Source organism: Myotis lucifugus, unplaced genomic scaffold (genome assembly GCF_000147115.1).
Source record: "Myotis lucifugus unplaced genomic scaffold, Myoluc2.0 scaffold_65, whole genome shotgun sequence".
In the NCBI taxonomy this organism is placed as follows: Eukaryota; Metazoa; Chordata; class Mammalia; order Chiroptera; family Vespertilionidae; genus Myotis; species Myotis lucifugus.
Genome location: NW_005871113.1, coordinates 4,288,574 through 4,302,794, shown reverse-complemented (window position 1 = coordinate 4,302,794; position 14,221 = coordinate 4,288,574).

The window sequence follows — 14,221 nt, the reverse complement described above, 5'->3', positions numbered from 1 at the left end:
CAAAATCCAGTGTCATCAGGAGCCATAGTAACATGATAACTTGGCTGATTGGCATAAGGCAATGGGGAGTGGTGGGACCTGTGGCAAAGGAGAGAATACAGGCCTTGCTTAAAGACCTCAACTTTATGTAACATCAAGAGCAATAAATCCAGCCGAACAAAATCAATGTCTAATCTCTCTATGGGGCTTGTGGATTGGGATCTTGGGATCCCATATTTACCTTCTAGTTTCTGGCTGATCCCAAAGGGAGGTGGTCCCTGGGGTAAAGAATATCACTGGGTGTGCTGAGGGCTTCCCAGCCCTGGCTGTCCCCCTCCACACCCCTGCTCAGACCTCCATTGTATGAGCCTGTATGTTTTATTAAAAAAATTTTATATAGTCAGGTGGGAACTATGGGACCTGATGGCTAGCTGGCTCTGCCTCACCTCCCTCATTCTTCCCACCTGCACAAACCCTCAAAGTCTATCCGGGGGACCTCTTCTCATTAGCTCCGGGGCACAGTCTCTCTCCTCCCTCTCCAACAAGGTAGGCCCTTGTGTGGAACAACCAAGAGGCTACTGTGGTTGAGACAAGCTGTATCCAATCCAAACCCTGGGTGAGATTGCAGGAGACTCAGAAAAGAGGAATACTGTCCCAGAAAATGACCAGAACACAGATGTTATAGAAAAGAGCATGGGCTTTGGAGTTAGACAGACCTGGGTGAGGCTCCACTTCACCACCAAGCTGTGTGACTTTGGTCAACACACTTAACCTCCCTGAGTCTCAATTTTCCCATCTTTAAAATGGGGATAATAATCTTTGCATCGTTGCTGTGAGGATTAAATCAGATAATGTGTGTAAAAGGTGGTGCCTGGCCTATAGGAGAGGTTCTGTGCACAGACTCTGGAAACGATAGCTTGGTGTAGAATTCTCTCTAGTGTTTGCATGACCTCGGTTAAGTTACTTTATGCTTCTGTGCAGAATTTTCTCATCCACAAAATGGCTTCACTGACGCTCTCATAGGGCTGTTGGGAGGATGAAGTGGGACAGCACATGTCAAAGATTTAGTCCGTGCCTGCACTTGGTAAAGACTCCATGAGCACATTAATGATTTCTTGGGTCCATTCTGACATCCGTGAGCATGTGTCTCCTGTACCTGGTTTCTGGGTGTGGAGTGGAGACGTCAGAGCCTGTTTCCTGGTTTTCACTAGAGGCTGACCACAGTGTCCCTGCACTTCTCTACCTAGTTCCTTCCTCCATTTTTACAATTATTTTTTCTCCTTCTGTCCCCAGTTACCGTCTGTAACATCCCCAGACACCGATCTGGGGGGCAGGGCCGCTGGGCTCCACAGTGGGCCTGGGTGGGGCCCAGACTGCCCGCTATCTGAGAAGCCCCATTAGTCACTGGAGAAGATGAGCATTGCGCGGCCCTTGGCCCAGATGAATGAATCACTTCGCACGCTGCGTTGTTATCTAGGCTCGAAACAGAGGCCCTGTGTGCTGCTTTTGCGTGTATTGTTTCTCTCCATGCCATGATTCAGAAAATGCCAGTCACTCAGCCACGTGACCCTCATCTTCTGCCAAGGAGCTGAGGGGAAAGGTTGGCTGGGAAACCCTCGAAGCACGAAGCACGGGAGGGCTGCTGCGACTGAGCCAAGAGAGCCAGAGGCTGGAATCATGAAACCATCATCAAGAAGATTCCTGGGGGGCACAGGTCTCACAAGGCCAGAGACCCGCCCACAAGAGCAGCTGCTGGGGGCAAAGGGCTCTAACATGCTGCACAGATTCTACCCATCCCACCCCCGGCAGAGGAATGCGGTTATTTTGTCCAATTATAAATGTAAAGCTTGTTTATACAAAAATTCTGACCAATACAGAAAACTATAAAAAAGAAGGACGTATTCCTATATGCTGCCACTGGACACCGCTTTAACGCATTAAGACATTTTCCATGTGTCTTCAGGCTCAGGCTCTGGTCCACTGAGCTACTGGCCTTAGCCCAGGACCTATCCTGGCTCCTGCCCCAAGCCCCGGACACTGTGCCTACAAATGTCCTGGGGAGATGGGTCAGATGCTGGTTCCGGCATCTGGGGTCTAGTCCCAACATGGCCATTAGCTGGCTGTGTGCCCTTAGGCAAATCACTCTGAGTTCTATTTTTCTATGCAGTTAACAATGGGATAATAATTGGGCGAATTTGCTGAGAGGATTAAAGGCATGAGGGGAAGTTAACTGCAAACCTGTAAAATCTCTTCAAATGTAAGGGAGTATTGGCTTGAGACCCCTTCCCCTGTCTCGGCTGATATAACCTGAAGGGTAGTCTTGCACCCAGCGACCCTGCTCCACGGCTGAACTGGGTCTGCCCACATCACCAAAGGCTTGCCCCAGAATTGGCTATGAGGAGGAAGGTCTCAGGCTGGGCCTCCAGTCATGGCAGCACCACGACTGAACATGGGCTGGGCCCCGAGGCAGGCAGAACAATGCAAGGGCCTGTTTCATCACTGGTTTTGAACCAAGATAACTCTCTTCCATCACCTCCCACGCAGATCCTCACGCTTGCCATGCCTGGGCTAATTCTCAGTGCCACCTGCTCAGAAGCTGTATCTGATTTCAGGAACCTTTGTGAATCTCCTGATTTGTTTTATCATTTTAGATGGTAGTGAATGCTAATAAAATACTTAGCACGAAAAGGGGTTGTGCACTTACGCCAGGGATGGTAATGACAATATAAGAACACTAGTTTAGCGCTGGCTGGTTGCTCAGTGGTTAGAGCATCAGCCCTCAGACAAAGGGGTCGCAGGTTCTGTTCCCAGTACCTGGGTTGCAGGATCCCTGCCCACTGGGGTGTGTGTGTGAGAGGCAATCAGCCGATGTGTCTTTCCCATGTCAATGTTTCTTTCTCTTTCTCTCTCCCCCCCCCCACTTCTCTTCTACTCTAAGAAAATTGATGAAAAAAAATATCCTCGGGTGAGGATTAACCACCATAAAAAAAGAACATTAGTTTAGCTGTTTCCAAACTACTTCTCATATCCTCTCAGTGATACACCTACACACTTACATATTGGGGATTAACGCCATTCCCACCTACAGAAGAGGAGGAGGAGGCTCCTGGGACCCACGTCTCTAAGTAGCAGAGTATTTCCCAACTCACAGTTAAAAATACACACACACACACACACACACACACACGCACGCACAAAAACACCAGCTGACCATGCTGATAGCAAGGAAAAGGAACAGACTGAATAGTTCATCTGTCTCAACTCCCCTTTTGATACAAATTTACCCAGATCAGTGGCCGTGTCCTGCCATTAGTCCTACTGGGGATTCCACACCCATGAACCTTCTAAAAATGCAGACACTGTGGCAAGCACTGGGACTCTGAGCACGAAGGGAAGGCTCCAGGGGAGAAGGCAGAGGTGCCTCTCTTCAGAGTTCATGTTTCACTGAGATTCAATTAGCCATCACATGACCTTCGACGGAGTGGGAAATAGATTGAGTGAGGCTGGTGAAGGGATAGAGGACAGGTAAAGGTAAAATGCTCCCCAAAGTGGTTTTGGGCATCATTGGGTGACCAGCATAAAGAGGGGGGAATAGCAAGGGGTTAAGAGCATAGCCTAGGGAGTCAGCCTCCCAATCCTGGTTCGATCACCTCAGCTGTGTGACTGTGGGCGAGTCCTATTGCCTCTCTATGCCTCAGCTTTCTCATCTGTAAAATGGGGACATACAGTAATTGTGTTTAGTTCTTAGGGATGTGACCTAATCAATATGCCAATTGTTGGTGCTAAACAAGAGGCTGCTGACCTGTCCACACAAATTAGGCTCTAACTCTAGCCTGTGAGGGTCAGAATAAAGCATTGAGCAGCTGGTATTAAGCGGCATCTAAGAGGTGGGAGATGTTAAACCCCAGAAATGCTATAGGCCCTATAGTATAGGGCAGTGATGGCGAACCTTTTGAGCTCGGCGTGTCAGCATTTTGAAAAACCCTAACTTAACTCTGGTGTCGTGTCACATATAGAAATGTTTTGATATTTGCAACCATAGTAAAACAAAGACATATTTTTGATATTCATTTTATATATTTAAATGCCATTTAACAAAGAAAAATCAACCAAAAAAATGAGTTCGCATGTCACCTCTGACACACGTGTCACAGGTTCATCATCACTGGTATAGGGCAACAAAGATCCCTACACCATGAGAGATGTAAGGTGTGATTCAAACACTCTCACCCAAAGTGAGGGGGCGTGGTCCTCAGGCTCAATAGCACCCAACAAGTAGGTATGAAGACCCGTCATTACCTAAGTCACATTTCCGCTGGCTCACCTGTTCACTGTGCCTATCTCACAGCACAAGTTAACGGCCCTTCCGCCCTCAGCAGCGTTCTCAACTGGCGAGGGTCCCTCACTTCTCCAGTTCTGTAGGGCGGCTGGAGTAAGCACAGGGGTGGGATCGGAGGGCTGCAAAGGCCTTCAGATGTAGAGTTCTCAACCCCCAGCATGCCTTCGGTCCTCTCACAAAATTTTTGCAAATCCCAGAGTTAAAGACCCCCAAGTGTTGCTAAACACCCCACCCCCAGAGTATTGATTTAGGTCTCTGAGTTGTTATCAAGATTCTGGGGCTCAAAACGTGCTACCAGGCCAGCAGCTTCCTTCCATTCTGTGCATAAGGCGGGGAGTGTGGGTGTCTGGAGTCCCGGGTGTAGCTCTGTGACTCTGGCATCACCTGCTGTCCCCAGCACACGTCTTGAATGAACAAATAGGATGAGTTCTCTTCTCTCGATCCCATGATCCCACGGACAACACTTAGCTCAGGGCCTTGGCTTCACTTACTGGACTAACTGGTCTCCCTCCCACCAGCCCTATCCAGTTCCACATTCCATACTTTTGTGAGAATGACCTTTTTAAAGTGCAAATTTGATAATGCTACCTCCCTTCATCCCTCTATTGCCACCCTGCATAAACCCTCAGGAGGTTCCCACTGCCTGCCATGCATTTGAAACTCCCTCAAGGCACAGCCTCAGCTCCTCTCTCCAGCCTCACCAGGCCCTCCAAGCCCTCCTCTCAGGCCCTACCAAACACCTTGCATGCCCTGATGATGCAATATAGTCTCAAACCATCATGCTTTTGCCTGTGCCATTGCCGGTGCCTTGCCTGTCACAGCTCCTCTGTAGAGAAATGCCATGCTCAGCGGAAGCATCGTATCCCCTGGGAAGCTTCCTCTGACTGCAGAGCCAGGAGCTCCTCGTGTTCCCACAGTGCCCACACAGTGACTTCCAAGGAGGCAGCTGAAAAGGCTTGACTGGCCTCCCCAATCTGGACACTAGGGGGCAGTGGAGTGTAGGTGAGCAGTGGGTGGACAGCTAGCTACCCGAGGCTGCTGAGCTGGTGCTGGGGAGTTACCTGGCTCTGTCCTTACACACACACACACACACACACACACCTCACCCCTGGAATGCTGACAGCTCTCCTGCGGGTCTCCTGGCCTCCGCCACGTCATCTTCACTCCTCTTTATGCACAGGGCTGTGCCCAACCACCATCCTTAGCCATTATTTTCATCACCTTTTCTCTTCCCCACCCCACCCCACCCCACCCCACCTTTCCTCAAGAACATTCAGTAGCTCCTTATTATTTTCATATTATGGCCAAGCCTCTCATTTGGGGTTTCTTTTGTTTATTAAAGTTTTGCAGCTGCAATTGCAATAAAAAAATAAGAAAAATAATTTATAAGTCCATCCATAATTTCTATTTTGTGTCCTGTGTATGTATGGTCAGGGCATAGATACATTTTTTGAATTTAACTGCTATGGCCTAATTTAAAATTATAGGAAATTTTCAAATTATCAATCCGACTTTATAAACATCAGTATGAAGAAATGCCAGCTTGGCTTCAAGGCCATGCCCACCAGCCTTCCCATCCCATTCAACCACTCCCAGCACAGCTTCTGCTGCTCCTTTGAGACCAGACTCCTTGCTCAGTCCCTGTCCTGGTGTCCATACCTACCAGCCTTTCTGAAACACCCTCCCCTTCCTTCTCTACTAGGTCACTGATCCCTCCAGAACTCTGCTCAAACCTCTCTTCTATCACAGCAGGCAGCCCGGTTGGGCAGGACACCCCTTTCTGATGCAGCTTCCTGAGGGTAGACCTGGCTGGGGGTCCTGCCATCCGCTGAGTCTATTCGCGTCCTACGGCAGCTCTAACAAACCATCACAGACTTGGTGGCTTACAACAACAGAAGTTCAGCTCTCACAGTTCTGGAAGCCACCAGTCTGAAATCAAGGTGTCAGCAGGCCACATGTTCCACAGAGGTTCCAGGGGAGAATCCGTCCTTGCCTCCTCTGGCTTCTGGAGGAGGCCAGTATTCCCCGGGCATCAGCCAGTCTCTGCCTCCGTCTTCACATGGCCTTCTCCCCTGGGTCTCTTTGTCTCAAATCTCCCACTGAGTCACTTTTATAAGGACACTTGTTATTGTATTGGGTAACCCAAGGTAATCTCCTCTTCCAAGATCATCCACAAAGATGTTCTTCCAAATAATGTAGCACTCACAGGTTCCAGGGATTCGGACGTGGACATATCTTCTTGGGGGCCACCATTCAACCCACTACAGTCTCAATTATGAGGCTAGTCAGGGACAGCCCTCAGGATCAGTGTGGAACAAAGTGGGGGCTCCCTAACCTAGCTGACCACCAAAATCACAAGTGGGACCTGGAAATGCCTCAGCTCGACTCAGAAATGCAGATTCAGGAGGTCCAGGACAGTGCCTGGCCATCAGTCGGAATAAGATAGGTTCCGCTACAGTAACAAACAACCCCAACCTGTCACTGGCTTGACACAACAAGTTTCCTTCTTGCTCGCTCTTTCCAATGATCACTTGGATTGGTTTGGGGCTCTCCCATGACTTGTCCTTGCCCCAGGCTGACTGAGTAGCCACCATCTGACAAAGTGGGGAAAGGGGGGAGAGAAACTGTGGTGATTTATGAACTGGCTTAAGGCCATTTCCAGAAAGTAGCACTCATCACTTCCTTGGCCATGCACTTACACTTCATACCCGGGAGAACTAGGGCCTGTTGTCTATAGAAAGCACCACAGGTTTGGGGGAGCCTGGCAGTGTCCTTTAGCAGAGTCGTCACATCTTTGACTAGGGTCTCCTCACCGACCAGGGCACCAGGCAGTGAGTACAAGGGTGGGGCCTGCCGCCTGCAGTTCTTACCTGTGAGCGCTCCTCTGCAAACAGCAGAACTCACCCAGGTTAACTCAAGCTGAGAATGAGCTGCATGGTTTGCAGAATTAACTAGAAGCCTGGCCAAACAGGTTCAGGAAAACGGGCAGGGCATACCCAAGGGCGGCCAGGCAGCTGAGACCCTAGTCACAGCCACTCAGTCTGGTTAGGATGCCAGCAGAGGTGCTGCTACTGGTGTCATGATGACTAGACCCTTGACCCCACTGCTACAGCTGTGTCATCTTTAACTGCCCGTTTCTCCCTTGAGAGACAAAGCCGCAAGCATCCCCTGGGCTGAGCCTGGGTCACAGGTGGGCCTAGAGGACTGCCTCCCATTAGGACCACACATTGGTGGGCCACCTCCAACCAGGGAGGGGACTCAAATGTGGGCCAGCAAAAACCAACAGACATCCTCCACTGAGGTGACCTGCTCCTTCTCCAGAGTGAGCTCATTTTGTGCACTTGATTCTCTAACGAACTCCTTCATTCTTTTTTTTGGGGGGGGGAGGGGGGGTAAAGAGAGATGTAGCATTTGCTCCATCGTCTCTGTATCGGTCCCACGGAGGCCACCAGCATCACCCAGCAGAATCAAGATTTAGATGTGTTGTTCCCCAGAAGGACAAGGTCAGGGAGCAAGAGGAGGAAGCAGGACAACCAGGCTGCACAGAACAGGGTGCAGTCTGTCAGGGAAGTGAAAACAATGTGTGAAGAAACCTGTTTGGCTTGAAATGGTTGTGCAAACTGGCATAGCTGTTTGTCCTAAGTGTTGGCTGCCGATCAAGTTATTTTGACCCTTAAGAACTCTGATGCTTCAGGAAACTGAGTCCATTTTTAGCAGCAAGCCTTTCCTCACATCATGGGGCCCACACAGATACCTGGGATCCAGGCAGTGTCGCTGGCCCTGGACAGAAGGAGAGCAGCCCCAGAGACAGGGGAAGGGAGACAGAATGGGTGAATCATGACTTTCCTAAAACAGCGGTTCATACAAGGGACTGCACAGGCCCAGGACAGGTAAAATACACAACTCCCAGTTAAATTTGAATGTCAGGCAAACAACATGCAATATGGGGGTACACTTATACTTTTAAGATTGCTTGTCTGATATTCAAATTTAATGAGATGTCATATTTTTATTTGCTAAACCTGGAATTATTACTTGTGTGCTGCTTTTCTTTTATTTTGGGGCTTAGGTTAGATTTTCTTGGAATCAAGGTTTTTCACTGCCAAAAGAATACAAGTTTTGAATGTCATAGCTAGTCCTTCATTTTTTTCCACACTGAAAACTTGGTTGTAATGAATGTTCAATGCATTCTTTCATTCCATACATATTTTATGGAGCCCCTTTGAAATCCCAGGCACTGGTGCAGACCATGGGGATAAAATTGATGCCAAAATTCCCAGTCAGGTCCCAGTTCATTGTCTCACAAAATTGAAGAATGAGTTCAAGGACAAAGATGGTAAGCGAAAACAAAGTTTATTGAGAGATAGACTGACTCCTTGCAGCAGGGAGCAGCAGGGAGGGGGCCCAAAGCAGGTTTCCAGTTAAGATTCTTGGTCTAGGGGTAGATATATGTTTTGTTGGCTTCTGATTGGTTTTTTCAAAGAATTCTGACTTAGCAACATCCATACATTTTAAAGCTCAAGTTCCCACTGGTGAAACAGACCTGATTAGAGTACTGCCACTTCAGGTCCAAGGTGACATCATTGTCTCCACCCAGCTGGGTTGCCTTAGCAACTCCCACCTAGCTGGGTTCAACTCTAGGTTACTTTGTTTTTCTCTGCAGTTTTTTTCTTTCTTGGAATAGGATACAGTCAGGAAGCTGCATTCTGCCAGCGCCTGTAACGTTCCACTCTCCCTCCCTGCCATGGCCCGTCCCTGACTGCTTAGCCCTCCTCTACCTCCTCAAATGAAATGAATGAGGCAAAGCCATTGCCCTCCAAGAGCTCTCTCAAATTGTCAAGGCAGATGGTGAACCACAGATCACGTGTGGCTGAAAGAGCAAGGTACAGAGAGGGAGTTGACACTATGTGGATCTTGGCAGAGCAGAGAATAAGTGAAGCAGTAGGTGATGCTAAGCAGGCACTGCCACTGGCACACTGGTTTCCAAAAGTTGTTGGTCAACATTGATGAGCACAGCATTTGGGAAGACACTGATCCTATTAACGTAGGAAAGCAACCACTTTCTGTTTGGTTGGCTTGGAAAATATGACATTGCAGGACGTTTCCTTGGGGTTGACTTCAGGATCTAACACCAGGGATGTGATCTTATGACTTATAATAACAAACATATATGTGGTCTTCCCAGGGTCCCAGCACAGAGCTTTTAAAACCCCTGGAATTCCCTAAGTGATGAGAGTGCTAAAGGTGTCATGTTAATGAGGTGACTTCTGGACCTGAACCTGATGGTGGGGACTGATTGCCAGGGAGCCAACCACATGATTAGAGGGTTGGAACTTTCAGGCCTGCCCCCCAGACATCCTGGGAGGAGAGAAGGGCTGGAGGTGGAGTCAACTGCCAGTGGCCAATGACTCAGTCAATCATGCCTGTGTAACGAAGCCTCCATGAAAACCCAAGGGGACTGGGCTTCTGGGTTGGTGAACACATGGGAGGCTCGAGTGGCCCCCTCAGAGACCATGGAAGTGCCACGCCCTCCCTCAGACCTTGCCTATGCATCTCCTCCATCTGGCCGTTCCTGAGTTATGTTCACAGTGAATAAACCTGTGATCTTTTAAGTAAAATGTTTCTCTGAGTTCTGTGAGCTGTTCTACAGAATTAATAGAAGAGAGCACGGGAACCTCTCATTAATAGCAGAGAGCACGGGAACCTCTCATTAATAGCAGAGAGCACGGGAACCTCTCATTTATAAGCAGCTGGTCAGAAGCACAGGAAACAACAACCCAGGCTGTGATTGGTATCTGAGGAGGGGCGGGCAGTCCTGGGGGACTGAGCCCTTAAACCCGTGGAATCTGATGCTATCTCTGGGTAGATAAAGTCAGAACTGAGTTGAATTCTTAGATACTCTGCTGGTGCCTGAGAATTGCTTTTTGGAGGTGAGGGACCAACACACATGTTGGAACTGGGTTGGGGAACCTAATTTAAGGGTCTGGCCAAGACCTGCTGGTTTGGGCTGAGGGGAGGACACAGTCTAGGACAGTGATGGCGAACCTTTTGAGCTCGGCGTGTCAGCATTTTGAAAAACCCTAACTTAACTCTGGTGCCGTGTCACATATAGAAATTTTTGATCTTTGCAACTATAGTAAAACAAAGACTTATATTTTTGATATTTATTTTATATATTTAAATGCCATTTAACAAAGAAAAATCAACCAAAGAAAAGAGTTCGCGTGTCACCTCTGACACGCGTGTCATAGGTTCGCCATCACTGGTCTAGGAGCCACGTTGAACCATGTCTGTGAGACTCTGTCCCGGCCCTTACCAGTGACAGGAATGTGGCTGAAACGAAGATATTCTGGAGGAAGGTTCAAAGGGCAAAATGCTCTCCACCTTATTAACTCCCAAGTAAACACCTCAGTTCTAACAGATGAGTAAACCCAAAGGAACTCAGTCTTATGAGTTGTTCTTTATCGCCTGAGGAAACAGCAAGGGCAAAGGAAAGTACTGTGTTATCCTGAGCATTATTATCCTTTTTTTTAAAAATCATTAGAGGATATTACTTCCTTTCTGGAAGAGCCTCTCTTCTGGGAACTGGGACTGACTTTGGAAGGGCGCTGCCCTTCCACACTGAGCTCTGGATTGGGTGTCTGACGATGGGTGGCAGCCGGGCTCGTGGTGGCCGGTCTGAGGTTCAGGAGACTCAGCCCTGGAGCTGGGTCATACTCCCCTAGGAAGACGTGAGGTCTCCAGCATGTGACCAGGCTGCGGTGGGCTCAGCCGCAGTGTGGGCCGTGGAAACGAGGCCCAGCCGGTTTTGTGAGAGTCCAGAACAAGTACTCGTAGCCCGAGGGTGTGTGAGCCAACCGCAAGCCTGTGGAAACCAAGGACGTTGTTGTCTCCTGCTCCCATCGGAGTCAGAAATAGAACTCTGCCCTTTGTCCTTGAGGAGCTGAGGCAACTGCTCGTGGGTGTCACCAACCACAGGTCCCTTTGTTCCTCTCTCCCGCCCACTCTCCTGCTCCATCCCTCCCTCCCCTGACCTCAACCACAGCCTGTGGACACTGTGGGCTGTGCTCAGCCCGCTGTCTGGCATCTGGGCGAAGATGGACCCCCCCTTCCCTGCACGAGGAGCGCCTCTGGAGAATGTGGCTGCTGCTGGAAGCAGCACAGCTGTTTCCTCGCCCACATTAGCATCACACCCAAAACCCTCCTCAAGAGCTGACCCTGACCTGGGGCCATTCAGACACACTGGGCTTTTTCCTGGCAGTAACTCTAGTGCCAGACACGTGTCTAGGGTTTTAAAACTTCATTAACTGAGGCTCACAGTAAGAAATACTGTGTATTTTTCATTGCATCCGTGCATACACTATGTACTGGATGTCTTCCATGCATGCATCCCATCTGGCTCCCTGCCCTCAGGCTTCCCTGGGGTTCAGCTAGTGGGCAGCCCTGCAGGAGGTGGGAGAAAGGGAGAGGTGAGGGTAGGTACTTATTCCCCACATCCCAGCTGGCTGGTCCCCTCCCTCTACTGATGATCACAGCTCCTGTCTGAGCCTCTCCACACCATTCTCTCTGTCCTCAAGTTCTGGAAACGCCAGATTCTACTCTACTTGTAAAGAATGCTATTCCATCCACTAAACTGACTCCAAGACCCCCTTGAAGGTCTCGACCCCAGTTTGAAAGCATTGCTTAGAGCCAGCCCAGTGGAGGCAGCTCTCAGCCTGGCTACAGCATCCAGCAGAAGTCAGCATGGAACATGCCTCAGGGGTTGTCAGATGACTGCAGAGTGGGTGTCTCACGGGAATGCCCTTGGGGAAGGTTGGGCTCCTCTGGGGGGTGAGGGGGGGTAGTTCCTGTCTGTGGTCATCACATTGCAGGGGATGGGTTTCCACACCTGAGTTGGTTAGAAGCCTCAGAGGTAGCTGGGCTCTGGGGTGACTCACATCACAACAGGAATGTAAATACCACGGTGCTAATTCAGCTATTCATGGTGAGGATACTGCCATCGAGTGGGCTGGAGATCCATGCCTGCCATCAGCACCCTCTCCAGTGGGGAATTCTATCTAGAACTCTTGGCTATCCAGGGGAGGCACTTGGCCAGCACAGCCTCAGAGCACGGGAGTCCTTCGAAGCCTGGAGCCCACTGGGTGTCCTGGGCACCTTCTCTCTGGGGTGCCTGCCTCACTGCCTCTTGGTCCCTACATCCTTGCTCACCCATTCACTGACTCTCTTGTTCTATTGCCTTCTGTGTCTGAGCAATTGAAGCTACTTATTTCAATTCTTGGTGGTGGCAGATGGGGGTGGCTATGTCCATCATGGCCACCCGACTGTCTGACAGATGGTCCAGAGATGTGTGACCAGCGTCTAGCCAATCTGCAATAACTATAAGTACATATTTATTGAATGCTTCATAGAAAGCTCTGTACGGCGCCGAGGACTTTTTTTTGTCACAATCTCATTTCTCTCCCATAACAAGCTGATGAGTTAGTAACAATCTCCCCATTTTGTACATACGGGAACTGAGGCTCAGAGAGGTCAGGTGACTTGGTTGAGGCCATAGCATAAGTCAATAGCTAAGTGTCCCTAGAAACTGTGACTATAAGTGTGTCCTCCGAAAGGACAGGGAATGTCATCCCTCCCCCTACAAGTTCTCACTCCCTGAAGACAGGACTGTGCCCCCTTCAGTAACCTGCCTTCCCAGCCAGCTTGCCATCTGCAGTGCCCAGGGGTGCCCTGTTACCCACAGTTCCTGATGGACGCAGAGTGGGGACCAGCCTCTTGCCAAAAAGGGAAGGCCTATGGGAGCCTCAGACCACAGGGAAGTGACTGCATGGACACAAGAGACCGTGGCGGGTGACTCAGCTGTGCAGCTAATGGACATGGACAGACGTCAGTCCTCAAACCAAGGCCCTTCCTTTCTTCCCCTGGAACAAAGACAAATCCTGGCTCTGTGATTTGGTTGCCATAGGAACTAGAAAACATTGGGTAACATGGGACCTCGGGACAGGTAGGTCCAGGTAAAAACAACCCTTTCCTGACCCTGAACTCTGAATTCCAAGCACCTCACCTATCTGCAGATTAGGTAACTAGCCAGGGGGAGTTACACTACCACCTGGATTGAATGAGCATGTCTGAACCAGGAAGTCTGGGGCATTCACAAGTCTGCGTGACCATATTCTGGCCAATATTCCTGTTGTGAAGAAATGGATCTCGAATGTGCTTTCTGCTTAGGAGACTGAAAATGATGTGATGTGCCCGCCTCCGATGTGGGCCCTGTCCTAGGCCCTGTGGGCAACATGAAGAGAGACACCGATCCCCACGCTCAGAGAGCTCTGGGCACAGGACACACACTGGGACAGTACAGCCAGGTCCCAGCACAGTCAGGAATCACTGGGGAACAGTGAGGGAGGAGAGTGGGGAGGGGGTCTGGAAGGGGTGGAGTTTGATGGAGTGACCCAGAACTCTCTATTCCCAGCCAGCCCAGCTGAGGGTGGCCATGTTCACTCACTGGTGAGGGGTCCTGAGTGACAGCTGGGGCAGGGGCTAGGATTCTCGTATAGGCTTGGCCATCTCTGCCTTCTCTGAGTGCCGCTTTCTGGTTCTCCTGTCCCCCCTCCCAGTCCCTCAATGCACACTGGATCCTGCTGTGTAGGACACTCAGCTCAGACGTCCCGACAACAATGTCCCACCCTCCCTAAGATTAAACAGGTTCCCCTCCAGACTCATCCCTCCCTCCCCTCTCCCCAGATGTCTCCTCTTCCCTAAAGTGACAAACATATTCCAGGATTAAAGCCATTCTCTATAGTCACACTGTGGCCAACGTCCGATGAGCGGGAGTCTCTCACATGGGATCCTCCCTGCATCCCCAGCAATTCAGACTCCAAACCTCGGAGACAGGACTCACATCCT